The sequence below is a fragment of the Hyaena hyaena genome, unplaced genomic scaffold (assembly GCF_003009895.1).
Source record: "Hyaena hyaena isolate Hyena2069 unplaced genomic scaffold, ASM300989v1 scaffold_1259, whole genome shotgun sequence".
NCBI lineage: Eukaryota > Metazoa > Chordata > Mammalia > Carnivora > Hyaenidae > Hyaena > Hyaena hyaena.
In genome coordinates this window covers 444,037-469,870 of record NW_024081885.1, presented here as the reverse complement: position 1 = coordinate 469,870, position 25,834 = coordinate 444,037, and the positions used below count along the sequence as shown (strand labels likewise).

The window sequence follows — 25,834 nt, the reverse complement described above, 5'->3', positions numbered from 1 at the left end:
ACAGAGTCCCCTGAGAAAACTTTATAGCGTGAGTGCAAACAGGGGAAGATAAAATCGGGCAGGGACTGGAGACACAGAGAGAAGGGGAAATCTCCCTTTGCGGGGAGATGTGGTGAGTGTAAGGGAAAAAACAGTGACCGAAACTGTCCAAGACACTGTCCCTGTCTCTGGAGAAGAGAAAAACCTCCGCTTGGGACACAGAGGGATCCGATTTCCTATTGTCCAGCAGAGCCTAGGCGGGATGCACACGTCCCAGGCAGCCAGGCTGAAACTTCTCCTTGCTCGCCAGCCCGACACGGAGGGGACGGGAGCAGTGGCTTCTGGCTCGATCCCCAGGGGGAGGTGAGAGGCTGAAAATTACTCTGAGGGACTCGCCTGCGAGTTTATATTTCGGGCAATATCAATGGGGCACACAGACTGAGACCTGGAAAGGAGGCCTGGCTTGGGATATAGAGCAAGACCCACCTCGGCTATGCCCCCGACACAGGGAGATCACACCCAAAAGAGTGAGTTGCAATACTTTGGTTCTAGAAAGGACAGGGGCGCCACCACTTTCTCCCCACAACTACCAAGGCAGGACCCCCGCGGGACGCACTGGACCAAACCACGCCCATCCCTGCTAGAGAGCTGCCCTTTTTTCTTTGTTTTTTACCAGAGCCTGGGCAAGACCAACATGGATGCACTGCCCTGATTAATTCTGGTCACTGGCTTGCTTAAACAGTCACATTTAATCCATTCTCTACATGTAAAATCTACACCTCCACCGCTACCTTTTTATCTCTTTCTCTCTGGAGTAATCAGACTATATAGTTTCTCTGAGTAGCATTATCTTCATTTCTTTCACCTCCTCTCCAACCATATTCACCTCTTTCTCTCTCTCTGAATTAAGGCTCTTAGTCTTTCTGCCTGATCATTTCATTGCTAATTTCGCTTCTTCCCCGTCCTGTCATTTCTTTCTTTGTATATGCTCTTCTACCAGCACTGCATACACCTAGGTATTTATTTGCAGCTGGGAATCCTAGTTCTATGCTATAGACTGTCCTTTGTCTATTTGGTTTTTTCTTTTTCCTTTTCTTCTTTTTTCTTTTTTATGTATTTTTATTTTTACTATTGATCTTCCCTCCTTCCTCATTTCTTTTGTTTTTCTTTCTTTTCTTTTCTTTTTCTTTTTTTTTTTTTTGTATGTGTCCCTTCCTTTTTTTCTTTTACTTTATCCTTTTTGGTTTGCGTGCTTGTTGGATTTGTCTGTGCATTTCTGTGCCTTTGTTCCCTGGATGTTTGTCTGTCTATTTTCTTTCCAAAGGCTACCTCAAGAAACAAGCCAAAGTACACATGGTGGTGAGTCCCAAATACCACTATGAGTAGGAAAATAAAATAGCCAAGGTCTCAACAAGAGAGACCAAGAGACACCATTCAAAGAACACTTTCTGAATGGACAGGCCCTGTACAGTCCAAGAGTCTTCTTTGGTACAGCAGCACTCACAGATGCAGAAGGCATAACAAGCTTTTAAAACTAACAAGAGATAGAAAGCTAAAAAAAAAATGACAAAAAGGAAGAACTCGCCCCCAAAGAAATTACAGGAAGAATTGACAGCTAAAGAACTGCTCAAAACAGATATAAGCAACATAACTGAAGAAGAATTGAGAATAATAATCATAAAATAAATCGTGGGCTTGAAAAAAGCATGGAAGACATCAGAGAAACTATTGTTACAAACACTATGGAGTTTGAAAATAGTTATGATGAATTAAAAAATTCAATAAATGAGATATGTAATAAAATGGAGGCGTCCAATGTATGGATTGAAGAGGCAGAAAAGAGAATAAGTGATTTAGAAACCACAGTTACAGAAAAAGAGGAAGCCGGAAAAAGAAAGATAAACTGATCCAGGAACATGAGAGAAGAGTTCCGAGAGCTCAGCAATACAATCAAATGGAACAATATCCGTATTATAGGAATCCCAGAAGAGGAAGAGGGAAAGGTGTCGAAGGAGTCCTGGAACAAATTAAAGCAGAGAACTCCCCCAACGTGGGGAGGGAAGTAGACGTTGAAATTCAAAAGGCACAGAGAACTCCTCTCAGACGTAACTTGAATCCATCTTCTGCATGATATATCATAGTGAAATTGGCAAAATATAAGGACAAAGAGAGAATTTTGAAAACAGCTAAGAAGAAAAGGGCACTAACATACAAAGGGAAACTTATCAGAGTGGTGACAGACCTATCTACTGAAACATGCAGGCCAAAGAGGAATGGCAGATCTTCAATGTGATGAAAAGAAAATATATGCAGCCAAGAATCCTCTATCCAGCATGCTTGTCATTCAGAATAGGAGAGATAAAAGTCTTTCCAAATAAAGAAAAATTGAAAGAATTTGTCACCACTAAACCAGCCTTACAAGAAAGACTGAGGGGGGCTCTCTGAGGGAAATGTTGCAAGGCACATAAAATACTAGAGACACCACCACAAGAATGAATCCCACAAACTACACAATGACTCTAAACCCATATATTTCAATAATAACACTGAATGTAACTGGGCTGAATGCTCCAATCAAAAGACATAGGGTAGCAGAATGGATAAAAAACAAAATCCATCTATTTGCTGTCTACAAGAAACTTATTTTCGACTGGAGGACACCTTCAGATTAAAAGTAAGGGGATGGAAAAATATCTATCATGCTACTGAAAGTCAAATGAAAGCTGCATTAGCTTTACATATATCAGACAAACTGCACTTTACAGTAAAGACAGTAACAAGGGATGAAGAAGGGCATTATATAATAATTACAGGGTCTATCCATCAGGAAGACCTAAAAATTATAAATGTCTATGCACTGTATATGGGAGCACCTAAATATTTAAAGCAATGAATCACAAACAGAAACAATCTTATAGATAAGAATGTGCTAATAGCAGGGGATTTAATACTCCAGGTACAGCAATGGATAGATCAACTAGACAGAAAATCACTAAAGAAACAATGGACTTGAATGACACATTGGACCAGATGGATCTGAGAGATATATTTAGAACTCTACATACCGAGGCCATGGAATTCACTTTCTTCTCAAGTGCACATGGCACATTCTCCAAGATAGATCACATACTGGGAAATAAAGCAACCCACAATACACATAAAACAATTGAGATCATACCATGCACACTTTCAGATCACAATGCTATGAAACTTGAAATCAATCACAGGAAGAAGTCTAGAAAACCTCCAAAAACATGGAGGTTAAAGAACACCCTACTAAAGAAGGAATGGGTCAATCAGGCAATTAGAGAAGAAAAGAAAAAATATATGCAAACAAATGAAAATGAAAATACAACAATCCAAACTATGGGATGCAGTAAAGGCAGTCCTAAGAGGAAAGTACATTGCACTCCAGGCCTATTTCAAGAATTAGAAAAAGCGCAAGTGCAAAATCTAACAGCTCACCTAAAGGAACTAGAGGCAGATCAACAAGAGCACCCCAAACCCAGGAGGAGAAGAGAAATAATAAAAATCATGGCAGAAATAAACAATATAGAAACCAAAGAAACAGATGAACAGATCAACGAAACCAAGAGTTGGTTTTTTCAAAAAATAAGCAAACTCAATAAGAAAAGAGAGAGCACTCTAATACACGAAATCATGAATTAAAATGGACTGATTACATCCAACTCCTCAGAAACACAAGCAATTATCAGGGAATACTATGAAAAAATATATGCCAACAAATTGGACCATGTAGAAGAAATGGAGAAATACCTAAACACACACTCACTACCAAAATTCACATGGGAAGGGATAGAAAATATGATCAAACCCATAACTAGCAAGGAAATCGAATCAGTTATCAAAAATCTCCCAACAAATAAGAACCCTGGGCCAGATGGCTTCCCTGGGGAATTCTACCAGACATTTAAAACAGAATTAATACACATTCTTCTCAAGCTTTTCCAAAAAATCTAAATCGAGGGAAAACTTCCAGACTCATTTTATGAAGCCAGCATTCGTTGATTCCCAAGCCAGACAGAGACCCAGAAAAAAAAAAAGAGAGAGAGAGAGAACTACAGGCCAATATCCTTGATGAATACATATGCAAAAATCCTTAACAAGATACTTGCAAATCAAATGCAACAGCACATAAAAAGAATTATTCACCGAGATCAAGTGGGATTCAATCCTGGGCTACAGGGCTAGTTCAACATTCACAAATCAATCAATGTGATATGTCACATCAACAAAAGATAAAAACCATATGATCCTGTCGATAGATGCAGAAAAAGCATTTGACCAGATACGGCATCCCTTCTTAATAAAGACCCTCGAGAAAGTCGGGATAGAAGAAACTTACTTAAACATCATAAAAGCCATCTATGAGAAGCTCTCAGCTAACATCATCGTCAACTGGGAAGAACTGAGAGCTTTCCCCCTGATATCAGGAACACGACAGGTATGTCCATTCTCACCGTTTAACATAGTGCTGGAAGTCCTAGCATCAGCCATCAGACAACAAAAGGAAATCAAAGGCACCAGAATTGGCAAAGAGCTCAAACTTTCACTTTTCGCAGACGACATGATACTCAACATAGAAAACCAACAGGCTCCACCAAAATCCTACTAGAGCTGATCCATGAATTCAGCAAATTCAGGATACAAAATCAATGTACAGAAATCGGTTGCATTTTTATACACCAAAAACGAAGCAACAGAAAGAGAAATCAAGAAACTGATCCCATTCACAATTGCACAAAAAACCATAAAATACCTAGTTATAAACCTAACCAAGGATGTAAGAGGTCTGTATGATGAAAAGTATAGAAAGCTTATGAAGGAAATTGAAGAAACAAAGAAATGGAAAAATATTCCATGCTCATGGATTGGAAGAATAAATATAGTTAAAATGTCATTATTACCCAAAGCAATCTACACATTCAATACAATCCCAATCAAAATTGCACCAGCATTCTTCTCAAAACTAGAACAGACTATCCTAAAATTTGTATGGGACCACAAATGACCCCGAATAGCCAAAGCAATATTACGGAATAAAACCAAAACGGGAGGCATCACCATCCCAGACTTTAGCCTCAACTACAAAGCTGTCATCAAGACAGTGTGGTATTGGCACAAAAACAGACACGTAGGCCACTGGAATAGAATTGAGAACTCAGAATTGGACCCACAAATGTACAGCCAACCAACCTTGGACAAAGCAAGAAAGAGTATCCAATGGAAAAGACAGCCTCTTTAACAAATGGTGCTGGAAGAAGTGACAACAACATGCAGAAGAATGAAACTAGACCATTTTCTCACACCATACACAAAAATAAACTCTACATGGATAAAGGACCTGATGTGAGACAGGAAACCATCAAAACCCTAGAGAACAAAGCAGGAAACAACCTCCTTGACCTCAACCGCAGCAATGTCTTACTTGACACATCCCTAAAGGCAAGGGAATCAAGAGCAAACATGAACTATTGGGACATCATTAAGATTAAAAGCTTCTGCACGGCAAAGGAAACAATTCATAAAACTAATAGGCAACCAACGGAATGGGAAAAGATATTTGCAAATGACATCTCAAATAAAGGGCTGGTTTCCAAAATCTATAAGCAACTCACCAAACTCCACACCCAAAAAACAAACAATCCAGTGATGAAATGGGGAGAAGATATGAACAGACACTTCTCCAAAGAGGACATCCACATGGCCAACAGACACATGAAACGATGCTCAGCATCCCTGCTCATCACGGAAATACAAATCAAAACCACACTGAGATACCACCTCACACTGGTCAGAGAGGTTAAAATGAGCAAATCAGAGGACTCTAGATGCTGGCTTGGATGTGGACAAACGGGCACCCACCTACACTGTTGGTGGGAATGTAAACTGGTGTAGCCCCTTTGGAAAGCAGAGTGGAGGTTCTTCAAATAGAACTCCCTATGAACCTCAAAAAGTTAACAATAGAAATTCCCTCTAACCCAGAAATAGCACTGCTAGGAATTTACCCAAGAGAAACAGAAATGCTGATGCATAGGAGCACATGTACCCCAATGTTCATAGCAGCACTCTCAACAATAGCCAAAACATGGAAAGAACCTAAGTGTCCATCAACTGAAGAATGGATCAAGAAGATTTTGTTTATCTATCCAATGGAATACTACGTGGCAATGAGAAAGAATGAATTCTGGCCATATATGGCAACATGGATAGAACTTGAGGGTGTTATCGTGAGCGAAATAAGTCAGGCAGAGAAGGACAGCTACCATATATTTTCACGTATGGGAAGAACTTAACGGAGGACCGTGGGGGAGATGAAAGGGGGGAAATTAGTGGGGCAGAGGGAGGGAGGCAAACCTGAGAGACTCTTGAATGCTGAGAACAAACTGAGGTCTGATACGGGTGGTGGAGAGAGGAAGGGGGGTGATGGCCATGGAGGAGAGCACTTGTTGGGATGAACACTGGGTGTTATATGGAAACCAACTTGGCAAAAAACTATTTTTAAAAAAGAGAGAAAACATTGCAATTGATACCAGAGATACATAAAGTATAAGAGACTACTATCAAGAATTGTATGCCAACAAATTGGATAACCTAAAAGGAATGGATTATTCTTGGGTACATCACACAAAGGAAGACTATATCAGGAAGAAATAGAACATTTGAACAGACCAATAATTAAGGATATTGAAACAGTAATCCAAAGCCTCCCAACAAAGAAAAAGACCAAGGCCAAATGATTTGACAGGTGAATTCTATGAAATACTTAAGAAATAATTATTGCCAATCCTTCTCAAAATCTTCCAAAAAGTTGAAGAGGAGAGGTAGATTTTTGAACACATTTTACAAAGCCATAATCACTCTGATATCACACTTAGATAAGGACATTAAAAGTAAAGAGGGCCTCCTGGGTGGCTCAGTTGGTTAAGCTTCTGAATCTTTGTTTCTGTTCGTTCATGATCTCACGGTTCGTGGGTTGAGTCCTGCTTCAGGCTCTGCATTGGCATTGTGGACCCTTTTTAGGATTCTCTCTCTCCCTCTATCTCTGTCTTTCCCCTGTTTGCTCTGTTTCTCTCTTTCAAAATAAATAAATAAATAAATAAATAAATAAATAAATAAATAAATAAACTGTATACCAAAATCCTTGATTAACATAAATGTAAAAATTCTCAACAAAGTACTAGCAAACTAAATTAATAATCACATTAAAAGAATTGTAGGATTCCTGAGGAAGTAGGATTTATCTTTGGGATACAAATATGGTTCAACATACACCTATCAATCCTATCAATAAATGTGATATACCTTAATAGAATGAAAGATAAAAATCATATTAATATCTCAATAGATGCAGAAAAAACATTTGAAAAATTAAAAATCCTTTTATAATAAAATTTTTTAACAAACTGTTTTTAGAAGAAAGGTACCTCAACATAAAAAAGGCCATATGTGATCTTTCAGGCAAGATGGCGGAGAAGTAAGGAGCTCCGTACTTGCACTCACGCCCATATATCACACGGGAAAGATCTAAAGCTATTGGAAACCTTACAAAACATGAGAGACTGGGAGAAAAAGGACGCAGAATCCACTGAGAAGCCTTCTAACGTGAGTGCGAACCGGGGAAGATAAAATCAGGCCGGGATCGGAGACTCCAGGGTCGGAGGCGATCCCCCTCTATGGGGAGAGAGAGGGGGAAAAGAGAGAGTCCGAAACAGAAAAACCTCCGCTCGGGGCATACAAAGACCGTACTTGCCAAATACCTGCATGCCAGGTCCCCTCGTGCCAACTGGTCCCGGAGGGGCTGAGCGCACAGACTCCATCTTTGCGCGGGCTCCTGGCGGGCTGGACTTCTAGAGTAGCAGCGCGTCTAACGCCATTGTCCTCCCGGTGGGCTTGGGACCCTGGAAGAGCTGCGCGAGTACACCGGGTGTCCTCGCTCCAGGCTGGCTGGAGCTCTAGAGGGAAGGCAAAGAGCTCAAAACTGGGAAATTTGCCTGTGAGTTCGTGTTTTGGGTGACGAGCCATAGAGGGACCTGGTTTTCCTCACTCCAGCGGGCTCCATGCACCCGGCAGGCAGGCCACGGCGATGCTCCCCAGCCCGACCCAGAGAAGGAAGCAGCGATTCTGACTCCACCCCCAGAGCTCCGCAGGGGGCCTGGAATTGCCCCGAGGGGGTTGCCTGGGAAGCTGTGTCTAAGGCAACTTCAGCGGGGCGCGCGGACTGGGATTTGGAGATTGGAACTGCCCTGGGTTGAAGAGTGCAACCAACTTCGGCTGCGCCCCCGGTACGGGGAGTTTACACGCCCAAAAAAGCAAGGTGCAGAGCTTGGTTCAAGAAGGGACTGGAGCACCGTCACTCTCCTCCCCACAACCGCCAAGGCAGAGCTCCCGCCTGAGGCATTGGGTCTCGCCACGCCCATCCCTGCCTGAGAGCTGCCCTCCTCCCTTTTTTCCCTCTTTTTTCTTTTTCTTTTTCCCGGAACACTGACCTGATTAACTCTGGTCACCGGCTTGCTTAAACAATCAAAACGAGTCCATTCTGTAGATGTAAATTCTACACCTACTGAAATTTTCATCTTATTCTCTCAGGAGTAATTAGACTGTATAGTTTCTCTGGACAATTCCAGCGCCCTTCTCTCACCTATCCAACCATATTCTACCCTTTAGCTCTTTGAAAAAAGCTTCTTATCCCTTCTGCCTGTTCATTCTATTTCCAATTTTGCCTCATCCAGGCCCTGTCTTCTCTATCTTTCTCTATGCTCTTCAACCAGCACTGCATACACACGGCTATTTAACTGTAGCTGGGAAATCCGGTTATATGCTATAAACCGTTCTGTGTCCATCAGTTTTCTCCTTTTTTCCTTTTCTTTTCTCCTCTTTGACCCTTTTATGTATTTTATACTCTCTATTATTCGCCCTCCCTCCTCCGTCTTTTCTCTTAAATTTTTGTTTTCCCACTCGCTTTGCATGTTAGTTGAATTAGCCTGTGCGTTTGTGTGCTCCTGCTCCCTGTGTGTTAGTCTGTCTGTTTTCTTTTCCAGGGCTACCTCAAGAAACAAGCCAGAGTACACAAGGTGGAGAGTCCCAAATATCACTACGAATAGGAAAATAAAATAACCAAGGTCCCAACAAGAGAGACCAGGGGATACCATTCAAAAAACACTCTCTGAAAGGGTAGGCCCTGGAAAGTCAAAGAGCCTTCTTGGATATAGCAGTGCTCATAGAAACAGAGAGAATAATAGGTCTTTAAAACCAACAAGAGCCGGAAAGCTAACTAAAATGACGAAACGAAAGACCTCTCCTCCAAAGAAACTCCAAGAAGAAATGACAGCTAATGAACTGCTCAAAACAGATATCAGCAGCATCACTGAACAAGATTTTAGAATAATAATGGTAAAATTAATAGCTGGGCTTGAAAAAAACATAGGGGACATCAAAGAAACTATGGCTACAGACAGAATGGAAAATAAAAATAGGCATGAAGAATTAAAAAATGCGATAAATGAGATCCATAATAAATTAGAGGCCTCCAATGCACGGATTGAAGAGGCAGAAAGGAGAATAAGTGATTTAGAAGACACCATTATAGAAAAACAAGAAGCTGACAAAAAAAGAGACAAACTGATCCAGGAACAGGAAAGAAGAATTCGAGAGCTCAGCGATACGGTCAAACGCAACAATATCCGTATCATAGGAATCCCAGAAGAGGAAGAGAGAGGGAAAGGTGCTGAAGGAGTCCTGGAACAAATTATAGCAGAGAACTTCCCCGACCTGGGGAAGGAAGTAAATGTGGAAGTACAAGAGGCTCAGAGGACTCCCCTCAGACGTAACCTGAATCGATCTTCTGCACGACATATCATAGTGAAAATGGCCAAATACAAGGACAAAGAGAGAATTTTGAAAGCAGCTAGGGAGAAAAGGGCCCTAACATACAAAGGGAAACCTATCAGAGTGGTGACAGACCTATCTACTGAAACTTGGCAGGCTAGAAAGGAATGGCAGGAAATCTTCAATGTGATGAACAGTAAAAATATGCAGCCAAGAATCCTCTATCCAGCAAGCCTGTCATTCAAAATAGAAGGAGAGATAAAAACCTTTCCAAATAAACAGAAATTGAAAGAATTTGTCACCACGAAGCCAGCCCTACAAGAAATCCTGAGGGGGATGCTCTGAAGGAAAGGTTGCAAGGAACAAAGATACCAGAGACACCACCACAAACATGAACCCTACAAAAGATACAAAGACTCTAAACCCACATATTTCAATAATAACACTGAATGTAAATGGGCTGAATGCTCCAATCAAAAGACATAGGGTAGCAGAATGGATTAAAAAACAAAATCCATCAATATGCTGTCTACAAGAAACTCATTTTAGACGGGAAGATACCTTCAGATTAAAAGTAAGGGGATGGAGAAATATATATCATGCTACAGGAAATCAAAAGAAAGCCGGAGTAGCGATACTTATATCAGACAAACTGGACTTTAAATTAAAGACAATCACAAGAGATGAAGAAGGGCACTACATAATAATTACAGGGCCCATCCACCAGGAAGAACTAACAATCATAAATGTCTACGCACCGAATATGGGAGCACCTAAATATCTAAAACAATTAATCACAAACAGAAACAAGCTTACAGATAAGAATGTGCTAATAGCAGGGGACTTTAATACTCCGCTTGCAGCAATGGATAGGTCAACCAGACAGAAAATCACTAAAGAAATAATGGACTTGAAAGACACATTGGACCAGATGAATATGATGGATACATTTAGAACTTTACATCCTGAGGCCAGGGAATTTACTTTCTTCTCAAGTGCTCATGGCACATTCTCCAAGATAGATCACATACTGGGACATAAAGCGGTACTTTATTATTATAAAAGAATAGAGATCATACCATGCACATTGTCAGATCATAATGCTTTGAAACTTGAAATCAATCACAGGAAGAAGTCTGGGAAACTACCAAAAACAGGGAGGTTAAAGAACACTCTACTAAAGAATGAATGGGCCAATCAGGCAATTAGAGATGAAATTAAAAAAAAAAATGGAAACAAATGAAAATGAAAACACAATTCGAATTCTATGGGACGGGGCAAAGGCAGTCCTAAGAGTAAAATACATTGCTCTCCAGGCCGATTTCAAGAGATTAGAAAAAGCTCAAGTGCAAAATCTAACAGCTCACCTAAAGGAACTAGAGGCAGAGCAACAAGAACGCCCTAAACCCAGTAGAAGAAGAGAAATAGTAAAAATTAGAGCAGAAATAAACAACACAGAGACCAAGGAAACAATTGAAGAGATCAATGAAACCAAGAGTTGTTTTTTTGAAAAAATAAACAAAATTGACAAGCCTCTAGCCAGAATTACCAAAAAGAAAAGAGAGAGCACCCAAATAGACAAAATCATGAATGAAAATGGAATTATTACAACCAACCCCTCAGAAATACAAGCAATTATCAGGGAAGACTATGAAAAACTATATGCCAACAAATTGGACAACTTAGAAGAAATGGACAAATTCCTAAACACACACATGCTACCACAGTTCACATGGGAAGTGATAGAAAAACTGAACAGACACATAACTAGTGAATAAATTGAATCTATTATCAAAAATCTCCCAACAAATAAGAGCCCTAGGCCAGGTGGCTTCCCTGGGGATTTCTAACAGACTTTTAAAACAGAATTAATACACATTCTTCTCAAGCTATTCCAAAAAATCGAAATTGAAGGAAAACTACCAGACTCACTTTATGAAGCCAGCATCACGTTGATTCCCAAGCCAGAAAGAGACCCAGCAAAAAAAGAGAACTACAGGCCAATATCCTTGATTAATACAAATGCAAAAATCCTCAACAAGATACTTGCAAATCATATCCAGCAGCACATAAAAAGAATTATTCACCAAGATCAAGTGGGATTCATTCCTGGGTTAAAGAGCTGTTTCAATAATCGCAAATCAATCAGTGTGATACATCACATCAACCAAAGAAAAGATAAAAACCATATAATCCTCTCGATAGATCCAGAAAAAACATTTTACAAAATACAGCATCCCTTCTCAATAAAGACCCTCTAGAAAGTCGGGATAGAAGGAACTTACTTAAACATCATACAAGCCATCTATGAAAAGCACTCAGCTAACATCATTCTCAAAGGGGAAAAACTGAGAGCTTTCCCCCAGAGATCAGGAACACGACAGGGATGTCCCCTCTCACCACTGTTGTTTACCATAGTGCTGGAAGTCCTAGCAGCAGCCATCAGACAACAAAAGGAAATCAAAGGCACCAGAATTGGCAAAGAAGAACTCAAACTTTCACTTTTTGCAGACGACATGATACTTTACATAGAAAACCCGACAGACTCCACCAGAAGCCTACTAGAACTGATCCAAGAATTCAGCACAGTTGCAGGGTATAAAATCAACGTACAGAAATTGGTTGCTTTTTTATACACCAACAATGAAGCAGTAGAAAGAGAAATCAAGAAACTGATCCCATTCACAATTGCACAAAACACCATAAAATACCTAGATATAAACGTAACCAAAGATATAAGAGATCTGTATGATGAAAACTATAGAAAGCTTATGAAGGAAATTGAAGAAGTCACAAAGAAATGGAAAAACATTCCATGCTCATGGATAGGAAGAATAAATATAGTTAAAATGTCAACAATACCCAAAGCAATCTATAGATTCAATGCAATCCCAATCAAAATTGCACCAGCATTCTTCCCAAAACTAGAAAAAACTATCCTAAAATTTGTATGGAGCCACAAAAGACCCTGAATAGCCAAAGTAATATTGAAGAAGAAAACCAAAACGGGAGGCATCACCATCCCTGACTTTAGCCCCCACTACAAAGCTGTCATCAAGACAGTATGGTATTGGCACAAAAACAGACACACAGACCAATGGAATAGAATAGAGAACTCAGATTTTGACCCAAATATGTACAGCCAACTAATCTTTGACAAAGCAGGAAAGAGTATCCAATGGAAAAAGCCCTTTTTAACAGATGGTGCTGGGAAAACTGGACAGCAACATGCAGAAGAATGAAACTAGATCATTTTCTCAAACCATACACAAAAATAAACTCAACATGGATCAAGGACCTGAATGTGAGACAGGAAACCATCAAAACACTAGAGGAGAAAGCAGGAAACAACCTCCTTTACCTCAACCGCAGCAATGTCTTACTTGACACATCCCTAAAGGCAAGGGAATCAAGAGCAAACATGAACTATTGGGACATCATTAAGATTAAAAGCTTCTGCACGGCAAAGGAAACAATTCATAAAACTAATAGGCAACGGACGGAATGGGAAAGGATAGTTACAAATGACATATCAGATAAAGGGCTAGTTTCCAAAATCTATAAGGAACTCACCAAACTCCACACCTGAAAAACAATCCAGTGATGAAATGAGGAGAAGATATGAACAGACATTTCTCCAAAGAGGACATCCAGATGGCCAACAGACACATGAAACGATGCTCAACATCCCTCCTCATCAGGGAAATACAAATCAAAACCACACTGAGATACCACCTCGTCAGAGTGGCTAAAATGAGCAAATCAGAGGACTCTAGATGCTGGCGAGGATGTGGAGAAACGGGCACCCTCCTACACTGTTGGTGGGAATGTTAACTGGTGCAGCCCCTCTGGAAAACAGAGTGGAGGTTCCTCAAAAAATTAACAATAGAACTCCCCTATGACCCAGCAATAGCACTGCTAGGAATTTACCCAAGGGATACAGGAGTGCTGATGCATAGGAGCACATGTACCCCAATGTTCATAGCAGCACTCTCAACAATAGCCAAAACATGGAAAGAGCCTAAGTGTCCATTAAAGGACGAATGGATCAAGAAGATGTGGTTTATCTATGCAATGGAATACTACATGGCAATGAGAAAGAATGAAATCTGGCCATGTGTAGCAACATGGAAGGAACTCGCGGGTGTTTTGCTGAGCAAAATAAGTCAGGCAGAGAAGGACAGATACCATATGTTTTCACGTATCAGAGGATTAGGAGGAACTTACCGGAGGATCGTGGAGAAGAAGGGGAGAAATAGTAGGGGACAGGGAGGGAGGCAAACCATGAGAGACTCTTGAGTGCTGAGAATAAACTGAGGACTGATGGGTATGAGGTGGGAGGGGAGGGGGAATGATAGGCATGAAGGAAGGCACTTGTTGGGATGAGCACTGCGTGTTATATGGAAACCAACTTGACAATAAACTTTAAAAAAGAAAAGAAGATGTGATTTATCTATCCAATGGAATACTAAATGGCAATTGAAAGAATGAAATCTGGCCATGTGTAGCAACATGGATGGAACTTGAGGGTGTTATGCTGAGCGAAATAAGTCAGGCAGAGAAGGGAGATACCATACGTTCGCACGTATAGGAGAATTAGGAGGAACTTAAAGGAGGACCATGGGGAAACGGAAGGGGAAAAATAGTTGGGGAGAGGGAGGGAGGCAAAGCATGAGAGACTCTTGAAATAAGAGAACAAACTGAGGGCAGATGGGGTGGGGGAGAGGGAAGGGGATGATGTGCATGGAGGAGGGCACTTGTGGGGATGAGCAATGGGTGTTATATGGAAACCACCTTGACAATAACCTATTTTAAAAATATCTAAAAAAAATATGTTATGACGTCAGTTTCCATGGTGGACTCCCATCCAACTGTTTGCTAGAAGTATTGATAGTACACATACACTATCTTCTGTTATCCCATTTTCTTCTCAAAGAAATTCCATAATTTTTACTGTGAATCAAAACTGATTTAACTAAACAGTCTTTTTAATGACACACTATTCTGTGCTAAACCTACCCAAAACCATAACAACTTAAAACTATAGAGATCTAACGAACGTAAAACACTAAGCAGGACTCAAGGACAGCACAGATAAAGATGTATAAGCACAGTTGCCTTTGCTACACACAACAAATTTAGAAAAATGAGCTCTAAGTAAACAATTCTCCATCATCTTTCTCCCACAGTTTTTTATTTTCATGGGCTTTGGCCTGGATGTTTCTCAATTGCTGGACAGTTACTATACTAGGTATCCAGTCTCTTTGGAAATGAAACCCACTAAACAGGGAAAGAGTTACATTAGGCAGGGAGAGATAAAGGACCTTCAGGGAGTCAGACTGCAGCTACAAGTGGGAGGCTGAAGAAGAGGCAGCGGCAGCGGAAGCAGAGCTTGGGGAAGAAGAGAAGATAAATGTGTTCCAGTCATGCCCAGGCTAGGTGCAATGCATGAGGCCTCACAAACTTTCTGGTAAGGTCCCAATAAAAATCCAGGGACAGAAATCCCCAGCGGCCTTTGGGGACCCCTGTCACTCTTGAGAGTTTTATACTTTCCCCTCAATAAATTCTCTCTCTTTGCTCATTCTCTGTTATCCATGCGATTCATTCTTTGACTTTGTGACACAAGAACCAGCATCTCTCCCACCTTCCCGTAACACCATCAGGAGTCATCAAATTTTGCAGAGCTGAGAACTTAAAAAAAATTTTTTTATACTTTATTTTTGAGACAGAGAGAGACAGGACATGAGCGGGAGAGGGGCAGAGAGAGGGGGAGATAAAGAATCTGAAATAAGCTCCAGGCTCTGAGCTGCCAGCACAGAACCTGCTACAGGGCTCGAACCCATGAACCACGAGATCATGACCTGAGCCGAATTCCGACGCTTAACCGACTGAGCCACCCAGGCACCCCAGAACTGAGAACTTTAATCAATTTACCTCCAACTCTTCTTCAGGAGATTTAAGTAGCACAAAAGGAGTAACAGTAAAACAGTAAAAACTGTTACACCTGCTAGCCATAAAATGAGCAATACAAAAGAGACTATGTTAACTTCAGGGTGGGAATAAATGTACTGTTCACATCATGTTTTTTGAATGAAACTTTGAAAATTGGAGACTATCATACAGTAAGTGAATCTCTTAAGTGGAGCTTTTTAAAAAAAAATCATTTATATAAGGCCATGTTTCCTAAAATATTCTCTGGTGGAACATGTTCTGTGATATGCTATACAGAAAAAAAAAATGTCTACTTGTCAAATTCTACTTTTAAGAGTTCCTGCATTGGACATTCTTCTCTAGAAGATTTACAGTGCTATTAGTATATTAAAGACAGGGCCATGGGCAACAGTAATAAAACATTTAACCTTGGTGAACTGAGAAATCTTTCTATTTGCCTTGCCTAGTATTCTTTCCGCCCACCCCATGTGACCCTTACCTATTTATCCTGAAGAACTTGCTACAGAAATGTTGATGAAACAATTTCTTTTCTAAACCAAATGGGAGGCCATGACTGGTTCAAAGACCCAGTCTTTTCCCAATCCCCCCAACTAATTTATTCTTCAGATAATTTTTCTTAAGAACAGCGATATTATAAAAAATATTGAACACGTGTCAGTGCAATAAAACACAAAGGGATACGACAGTCAATAACTGCTTCCTTCTTACTAGTCTGCCAATTAACAGTCAATTCTTTAATTTACTCTGAAAATCGTTCTCTTGACCTATTTTCATCCTCAAAACAAAGTTTCATCTCTCATTTACCTTTCACTGCCAAGGTGCCAGTTAGTTGCTAGTCCCATCAAGTCTACATCAAATAATCCTCTTGTATGTAGTTAAAAATGATACATATTTCCACACCTCTATGCCTCTGCTTCTTTTTTTCAATCCAGAAAGAAATGACTTTGTTGAATTAACAAACTATTTTTTCAGTTTTACATATAACTTGCTCTTGAATCTTTCCTAGTCACTTCTTTCATAATGAATCTTTCATTTGTTTGCAGTTTTTATAGAAAATTCCTTAGGCAACGAATCCTGCTTAAAACTATATTTAATTTTGTCTCATACAAAATTGTTTTTTACTATGTTTACAGACGGTAAATCTCTTGAGAGCAGTAGATCATGAATCATTCTTCTCTGTGGTATGTAGAACAGTATCTTACACAAACTAGCATTAAATATACATTCGTTGATTGAGTAAATGTCAATAAATTGAACATTGAAGAGAGTTCTATTTACTCCCACGGAGAAAGACACACACTTAAATTCTAGATTTTTTTGTAATAATAAAATCTTGAATTTAACCAGACCTATATGTAGTTCTCTTTCTTTAAGTTGTACCCTTTTCTTTCTTTAATTTGTTAATCCTTACAACCCTCTCTTTATTCTAGAAAAAGGAGTATTTTCCCCTAAATGTTCTATAATCTATCACTTCAATTATATTTTGTATTAAATAGCACCAAATTCTTCTTGTTTGAGTTATATAACTAGTTTCTGTGCTTGCACCGTCATATTAAGTTAACACAGACATTAGGCATATAAGAAATGTAAGGAATTAATGCAAAACAAAAAGCTGACCCATAAAAATTAATAATAATACCATTCTTTTCATCTATATCTCTTTCTCCCTCCCCTGCCCACACTCTGGAGCTAATTAAAATGTAATATCAAAACATAAAAATAATATACAAATTCAGATACTCAGGTAAAGCCCCAAAGAGCACTATTTTCTTAATTTTCTCAAAAGTGCTAACAACAAAAGCAGTAATAATATAAGAAACCCACAAAAATGGTCCTGAGGCAGTACTGACAATAATGAAAAGAAGAATATAATATTCCAGGATGGGTATTAGTGACTTCAGATATTTATGAGTTTGTAAGTGAAGAGAAATGACCAACGCAAAATTGCTAAAGGGATAGGCTGCAAGACCAAAGTTTTCCCTGGTCACTGCTCTCTTTCTTTAACTGCGCTATCAAATGAACTTAATTATGAACATAAAGTGTAATAAACTACAGTCATTCCTTCAATTCAACTCTGAAAATAATCTAATTGAAAGTTAGCTCTAAGGGCACCTCGGTGGTTTAGTGGGTTAAGCGTCCAACCCTTCGTTTCAGCTCAGGTCATGATCTCATGGTTCCTCTGTGCTGACAGAGTGGAGCCTACTTGGGATTCTCTCCCTCCCTCTTTCTCTGCTCCTCCCCCCTGCTCACTCTCTCTCTTTCTTTCTCTCTCAAAATAAATTAATTAATTAAAAAATGAAAGTTAACTCTAAAATATAAATATAAAATTTTTAATATACACATACATCTCCCAACAGACACCAATTAAAATGAGATGGCATATTTTCTACAGTTATTAGATATCAAACTGATATAAACGCAGAACAGCATATTCTTGGAAAGATATCTAACGAAATTTGTACCTGATTCACTTTGATTCTCTGCTTCTCAAATATGCTTCACAGAGAATTATTGCAGGTCCTATGTGTGATAAGGTCATTTTCCCTTATAACTCTAACTAAAACCCCAAGTCACCAAAGTACACCACAATTCCCAAAATCCAAGACCTTAAGATTCTTAAAAAAATGATCTAAATCAAAACAACAACAAAACACACATATATACAAACATTCTGCAAGATTCCTTCATGTAAAAAGAAACACACTTCTCAAGATGAAAAAATGTTCCCACTCAGTATACAAACACTGGTCCCAAAGTGCCAACATCCTGAAGCCTTGGGAAAGAGGCTCAGGCTGCAAAATAAAATCTCTCATCTCCCTGTGGGTTACAGAACATAAATAACACCAACACAGAGCTAATAAGTGGACTCATTTACCCTTTGCTGTGGCTTTCAGGAAACCTTTCATCAAATTTATTGCCAGAGCTGCTGCACATTATTGTGTTCTTTATTAGGCATTCTTCTCCCTGAAGATTAATTCAGGACTTTATGAAGCTGCGTGTTCCAGAGTAATAGATGGTTGCAAGTAAGTTAAGAGGTGTCACATTCACATCAGTATAGACATATGGAATTGTGGTCAAATATCTGATGACATCCTTAACATAGTATATTGGCTTAAACTCGGCATGACCATGTCTTAAACTCTCTTTTTAGACCACTGTCAAAGTGGAAATGTTTAGGGGACATTCCGATTTGAGGGAGATAGATAATGCAGAGTAAAAACAGTTGTAGTATGTTCTATCAGCTACATTTATAAGATGACAATATAACGTTTAGGAAAGTGAAATATTCTGTCAAGTCACAGGATTTTTTTTTCATCTCTCTGATATCATCTGTGCCAAAAAAAAAAAAAAAAACAACAGATTGAACTGGTAAAAATGAACCAGATGTTTTATATATGTATCTATGACCTAAGTTCTATGGAGATGAATTGGTACTGGATTAACTTGTACATCTGAAGCCAACTTTGAATTACAATAGTATGCTGCCATTAATGAAACCGATTTTTTTCTAGACAACTTCTAATTAAATCCATCCATCCATTGAACAACTATTGGGTGCCTACTATCTGTTAAGCACTCTTCAAGGTACCAGGGAAATAGGATTTTTTTTTTAATTAAGGAAAAAAAGGCTAAGTTGACTGGATAGTTTAAGTTTTATGTAAATAACAAATTGAAGGTTGATTAAATTGAACATTTAAATATTATTTAGGTATCTGCAAACAGAGCTGTATGTAAATCACAAAGCACAATGCTGGACATTTAGTAAATTCCAATTAGCATATTCAACATAGAGAACTCATCTGTGCTATCTACACCTCAAGGTAGACTTTTCTTGATAATGTTGTTTGGTCAAATTTACTGGAAATTCTAATTGTCTTTTTTTGTTGTTGTTTTGAAAAATTTTTTGTATATCTTGAGCTCAGTGTCAAAATAGTGTTTGCATAGTTTTACTGAGATTAATATCTATAGGGCATGCCTTTAATCTTTAGTGCAAATGACATCAAATAAAAGGAATTATTTAGCAAAAACAACATATACTTCTAAAAGTACTTAATATGTGACAGACACTGTTCTAAGCAAGAAAGAAGAAAATCTACATTTTAGTTTAGTTAACTTTGAACTATAGGCCTTAGAAATCTGAATTACCTACAGCCATGATTTCTTTTTTTTTTCTTTTTCTTTAATATTTTTATTTATTTCTAGGAGAGAGAGAGAGACAGCGTGAGCAAGGGAGGGTCAGAGACAGAGGGAGACACAGACTCTGAAACAGGCTCCAGGCTCTGAGCTGGCAGTCAGCACAGAGCCCGACGCGGGGCTCGAACCCACGAACCGCGAGATCATGACCTAAGCGAAAGTCGGAGGCTTAACTGACTAAGCCACCCAGGCGCTCCCAGCCATGATTTCTTGACAGTTTATTCCAGGTGCCCTATACTTAAAAGAAACTTATTTGGAATGAAAAGAGAAATCTTACCTTTAATCATTCTCCTAAAAGAGATTCCTTTACAGTTATTATCTGTGTAGGGCTTAGAGTTTTACACATGTTAGCTTTTCTAACTAAATAGGCACATAAATCCCTTTATAATTCTAAAAACTCAATGATTCGTTCACTCACAATTAGAAAAATAGCACCTGCTGGTGAAAATTATGGCCACACAAATAAAACAGGATAAAAAGTAAAACCAAAGGGTCTAAATATGGGCTGTAGTTAGTCTGAAATAAAACTTTCATTATTTTTCTCAATTTGGCTTCACCAGTGATAGTAAGCCATACAAACAGATTGGTTGTGTTTTTCTTCTTATAATTATTATTTTTAAAACTTCCTTCTGCAAACCATTTTCCCCTACCAAAAATGTTCCATTATTTCTAGAACAGTGTGTTCACTGCTCAACGGGAAATAAATAATAAGAGTGGACTCTTATGTTAAAAATAATACAACTGTATAGAACTAGGTCATTTCTATGTGTAAATATACTGAAGCAATATCTGAAGGGCTTAAATAAGTCTATTCTTTTAATTCCTGCTTCCAGATTTATTTACAAGTTTCCTTCATACCGTTCTTATCGGAACATTTTCTAGACTAAAACCTCCTAATTCGTTCTTATAAGCTTTTTTTGGACAGGCTTACTAGAAGTTGTTTGTTAGGCTGTGAATACAGTAGGATCTTTTAGCTTTATATTACCATTATCATTTAGTATTTTCAGCTATTTATGGATCAAGGTAGGACAATTTGGCAAAACTTTTTTAAAAATCTTGCACATTTTAGAGCCAACTAAATAATTGCATTCTTTCCCAAATCTGTAACAGCATAGCAAAAATCAAAAGCAAGCAAGCAAACAAACAAAACCTTAGAAACCCTGGAAAACAAGGCACATTTTTATAAAGGCCTGCAAGTTACTCTTGTTGATAAAAATATCATTTGGGTATAACATTTTAAAGGTCAGAAATGTGTGAAGCAGCAATAAGATTTTATAGATTCATATGCAGAAGTGGAGAATATAGAAATCAGTTGTTATACTGACTCTAACTGTTAATGACAAATGATTCAATTAAATCGTGTCTACTCAATTGAAAGCCATTTGATAATAATTCATCCTTTTTATCCTTCAAAATGAGCAAGAAGACACACATCCTTGTTTTTTGGAATGGCAAGTAAGGAGCTCAGCAAAAAGCAATGATAAAACTGGAAAAATTCATAGAAAACTAACGCTTCAAGACCCTGGAATAGACAAAGCCATACAAAAAATTGAAAAAAATTTGTTCAAGAAAAACAACTAAACCTTAACAAGGACAATGGGATGGTACAGCAGTTCAGACTGGGACTACTTCAATCCCCAAGCTCGAGCTCCATGTTGTAATAGCTCTACCAGAGCAAGGTAGGCTATAAGGACTTAGCAGTCTTATAGTTTAAGGCAGCTGTCTTGATTCAGAGAAAGGAGAATAAAAACTCATGACAGGAAGTATTGTCTTAGCCACTATTGATATTGCTATAAAACAATCAGGAAAGGTTATTTATTCCTACCTGAACATGAAGCCTTGTGCACCCAGAAAAGAATGGCTTTATAAAGACTGATATCTATGTGATTGAAGTTAGAATATGTACTCCAATCTACATACAGATGGATTAGCAAAGGGTGGAAATATTACTCATTTAAGGAGTTTAAGCATAAATTTTAATCAACCACTGGTTTACCACTAATTTATGATGACTTAGAGGTAACTCCTATGAAAGCAGTATTAAAAATAAAATAAAAACAATGAAATAATTTAAAAATAGAACAAAGGCATCAGTGGCTACACAATACATGGGATACAGGAGAAACAGACTCTACAGAATTAGTCTAGGCAAGACACCAAACAAATAGACCAAACAGACAGAAGATAATAATGACAACAACAACAACAAATCCATACAGGGAATCAAAATCCATAGGCACTAAGCTGATTTCTCTAAAATGATCAGTTTTCAACAAAAAATTTACAAGACATGTAGAGAAATAAGAAAATATAATCCATACACAGAGAAAAAAAAACAATCAAGAGACACTGTCCCTATAATAGTGTCCAGATGTTGGACTTAGTAGAAAAATACTTCAAAGCATCTATTACAAATGTTCTTAGAAAAATAAAGAAAACCATGCTTTAAAAATTAAAAGAGCATGTGTTGACAATGACTCAATAAAGAATATTAATATAGAGACAAAATATATTTTACAAAACACCAAAAGGAAATGTTACTGTTAAATAGTACAATAGCTGAAATGAGAAATTTGCTAGAAGGGCTCAATAGCATATTTGTGCTGACAGTGGAAAGAATCACTGGAATTAAAGATAAATCAATAAAGATTATACAATCTGAAGAACAAAAAGAGAGGGGGGAGAGAGATGAAAGGAGCCTTAGAGACCCTCAGGTCAGAACAAACTATATCATCATAAACATAGTGAAATTCTCAGAATGAGAAGAGCAACATAAAGGGGCAGAAAGAATATTTGCAGAAATAATGGCTGAAACATTTCCAAATTTGAAGAGAAATCTTCATCTATACAGCCTAGAAACTCACTTGAATCAAAATAAGGTAACCATAGACACCCATGTCTAGAGACTTGTAGACAAGTAGTTGAGAGACAAAGACAGAGAAACTCTTTAAAGAAAAAGAACAACTTTCGTATGTAACAGAACCAAGGTAAGATAAACAACTTACTTCTAATCAGAAACAATGAGGCCAGGAGGTAGTGAGTTGGCATATTCAGTGTGTGGGAAGAAAAAAATGCCTGCCAAATATTTTATATCCAGCAAAATTTTTCTTCAAAGGTAAATATGCAAAAAATACATTCCTACATAAACAAAGATTGAGAGAATTTGTACCTATCAGATCTGCCTTGCAAAAAATCCAAAGAAAGTCTTTCACAATGAAAAGAAACAACCTAAAATAAAGAAATAAAAAGCATTGGTAAAGGTAAATGTAAATATAAGAGTATAAATGTATTATTTTATTTTTTCTTCTCATAATTATTTTAAAAGATAATTGCATAAAGCAATAATGATAAAACTATATTATTGGCTTTATAACATATAAATATATATAGGACAATAATTGCACTAAAATGAGATGAGAATAGAGCTACAATGGAGCAAATATATTTACTGAAATTCAATGAGTATCAACCTGAAGAATATTATGATAAGTAAAAAAGAATATGGTAAACTGCCTAAGTTATGTCCCCAAAACTCATATTTTGAAGCTCTAACCCCCAACTTAAGTGTATTTGGAGACCAAGCTTTTAGAAAATAACTGAAGTTAAATGAGGTCAAGAGAGTAGGATCCTAATTTGATAGGACTAGTAGCCTTAAAGGAAGAGAAAAGGGGAGATCTCTCTCCTCTCCCTCTGTCTCTCTCTCTCTCTATGTCTCTGTCTCTGTGTCTGTCTCTGTCTCTCTCTCTCCACGTGCACACAGTGAAGAAAGACCCCGTGAACATAAAATGAGAAAGTGGCTATTTGCAAGCTTGAAAGAGAGATTTCATCAGAATCCAAACATTCAGGCATCATGATAAGATTTTCAGTCTCCAGAACTATGAGAAAATAAATTTCTGTTGTTTAAGCTACCCATTCTATGGGATTTTGTTATGACAGCCTGAACCAACTGAGACATAAATCCTATAGTAACTATTAAGAAAGTAACTTTAAAAAACAGTGAAAGCAAACAAACAGCAAATTAAATTCCAATTAAAGTGGCACAGCAAAAAATATCTATGCAACAAAATAGAGGTCAATGAAAGAGAAATGTAGGAACAAAAAGATGTGAAACATGTAAAAAACAAATAGTAAAATACAGACATAAATTCTCAACAAAATACTATGAAGCTGAATACATAAAACTTTTAAAAAGCATCACAAAGTTGTGCCGCCCCACAGTAGTCAAGGTAGCCCCCGCCGGGATCTGAGTATTGCCAACCTCTCTCCCAGGAGACCCTTGCAGTTAACCACTCCCAGCTACTTGGTAACCCGGTGCAACGGAAAGACCTTGATCAAAATTGCCAATACGTTGGGGGAGATGCAACGGGACTCCGTGGAGTGTGCTACTCGGGCACTGGAGAAATATAACAGAGAAAGACTTTGTGGCCCATATTAAGAAGTTTGATATGTACAACCCCACCTGGCACTGTATCGTGGGGAGGAATTTAGGTAATTAGGTGACAAAAGAAACCATTCATACTTCTACCTGGAACAAGTGGCCATTCTTCTGTTCAAATCTGGTTAAAAGCATGGACTGTATCATACACCCAGTGACCCATCCAAAAGCAAGGACTGCCTCCTGAATTCCAAATGCCAGAGACTGAGATCTTCAGTCTTGCCTAGGAGAACACCTTGATCTTTGAACCTTTATTCTGTTGTTTTGTACAAGGCATTCTCTATACGAATTTGTTGTGTTTATAAGAACAATTAGTAAAACAGTTCATTTGTATTTACTTTCTATTCCAAACCTCTGTCCCATACTTTTTTTCCTCAAAATCTATTCCTTTCAAAAACTATAGATCTGTTGAAGAAGTGAAAAATAAATAAATAAAAAATAAAAATGCATTACATACAATGATCAGTCGCCTTTAAAATGTGAAGTGGTTTTAACCTCAAAATTTCAATTACTGTAATACATTGTATTAACAAAGAACAAATCTACATAACTGCCTCAATAAGGAGAAAATATTGACAAAATCTAACACTGATTCATAATAAAAACACTCACCTAACTAGAAAAGGAGGAGGACTTGGTCAACCCCATAAAATATATCTATTAAAGGGGTGCCTGACTGGTTCAGTTGGTTAAATGACCTACTCCTGATTTAAGCTAAGGTCGTAATCTTTCGGCTTCATGGGTTTGAACCCTGATTTGGGCTCTGTGCTGACAGCCTGAGGAGTCTGCTTAAGATTCTCTCTGTCCCTCCCCCCACCCCTGTCTCTCAAAATGAATAAATAGGTTTTTTTTAAAGACATCTATTAAAAACTTAAAACCAATGTCATGTTTAATTATGAGACTGATTGCATGTTGCCTGAGATTGGGAACAGAAAAAAGATGTCTGCTTTTGCCACTTCTATACAAAATTATAAATAGTGATTTTAGTCAGTGCAATAAGATTAAAAAAAGAAGGGAGAGAATAAAAACATGTAGACTGAAAAGAAAAAAAGCAAAAAAGAGTCTCTATTGGCATGATCTTTAATGTAGGAAATCCTAAAAAATAGGCTCTCCTACACACACACAAACACACACACACACACACACACATTATGTGCACTAATAAACACGTTTAGATAAGTTGAAGAATACAAGAAAAATGCACAAAAAGCAAATGTATTTATATATGCTAGTAACAGAAACATGAAAATAAAAATAGAAAAAAATATTTCATTCAAAATATCATTAAAAAGAAAAAAATAGAAATAAATTTAACAAAAGAATTGCTAGACCTATACAGTGAAAATTACAAACCATCGCTGAAATTAAACATGATCTAAATGAAAGAGAAAATTCATGTTTTCTATTTAAAGGCTCAATATTGTG

General features: G+C 38.0%; 1 pseudogene; it reads left to right on the top strand.

The window, feature by feature from the left end:
- The first annotated feature begins 241 nt into the window (after positions 1-241).
- On the top strand, positions 242-24,538 carry LOC120224799 (annotated as a pseudogene).
- Positions 24,539-25,834: the final 1,296 nt, after the last annotated feature.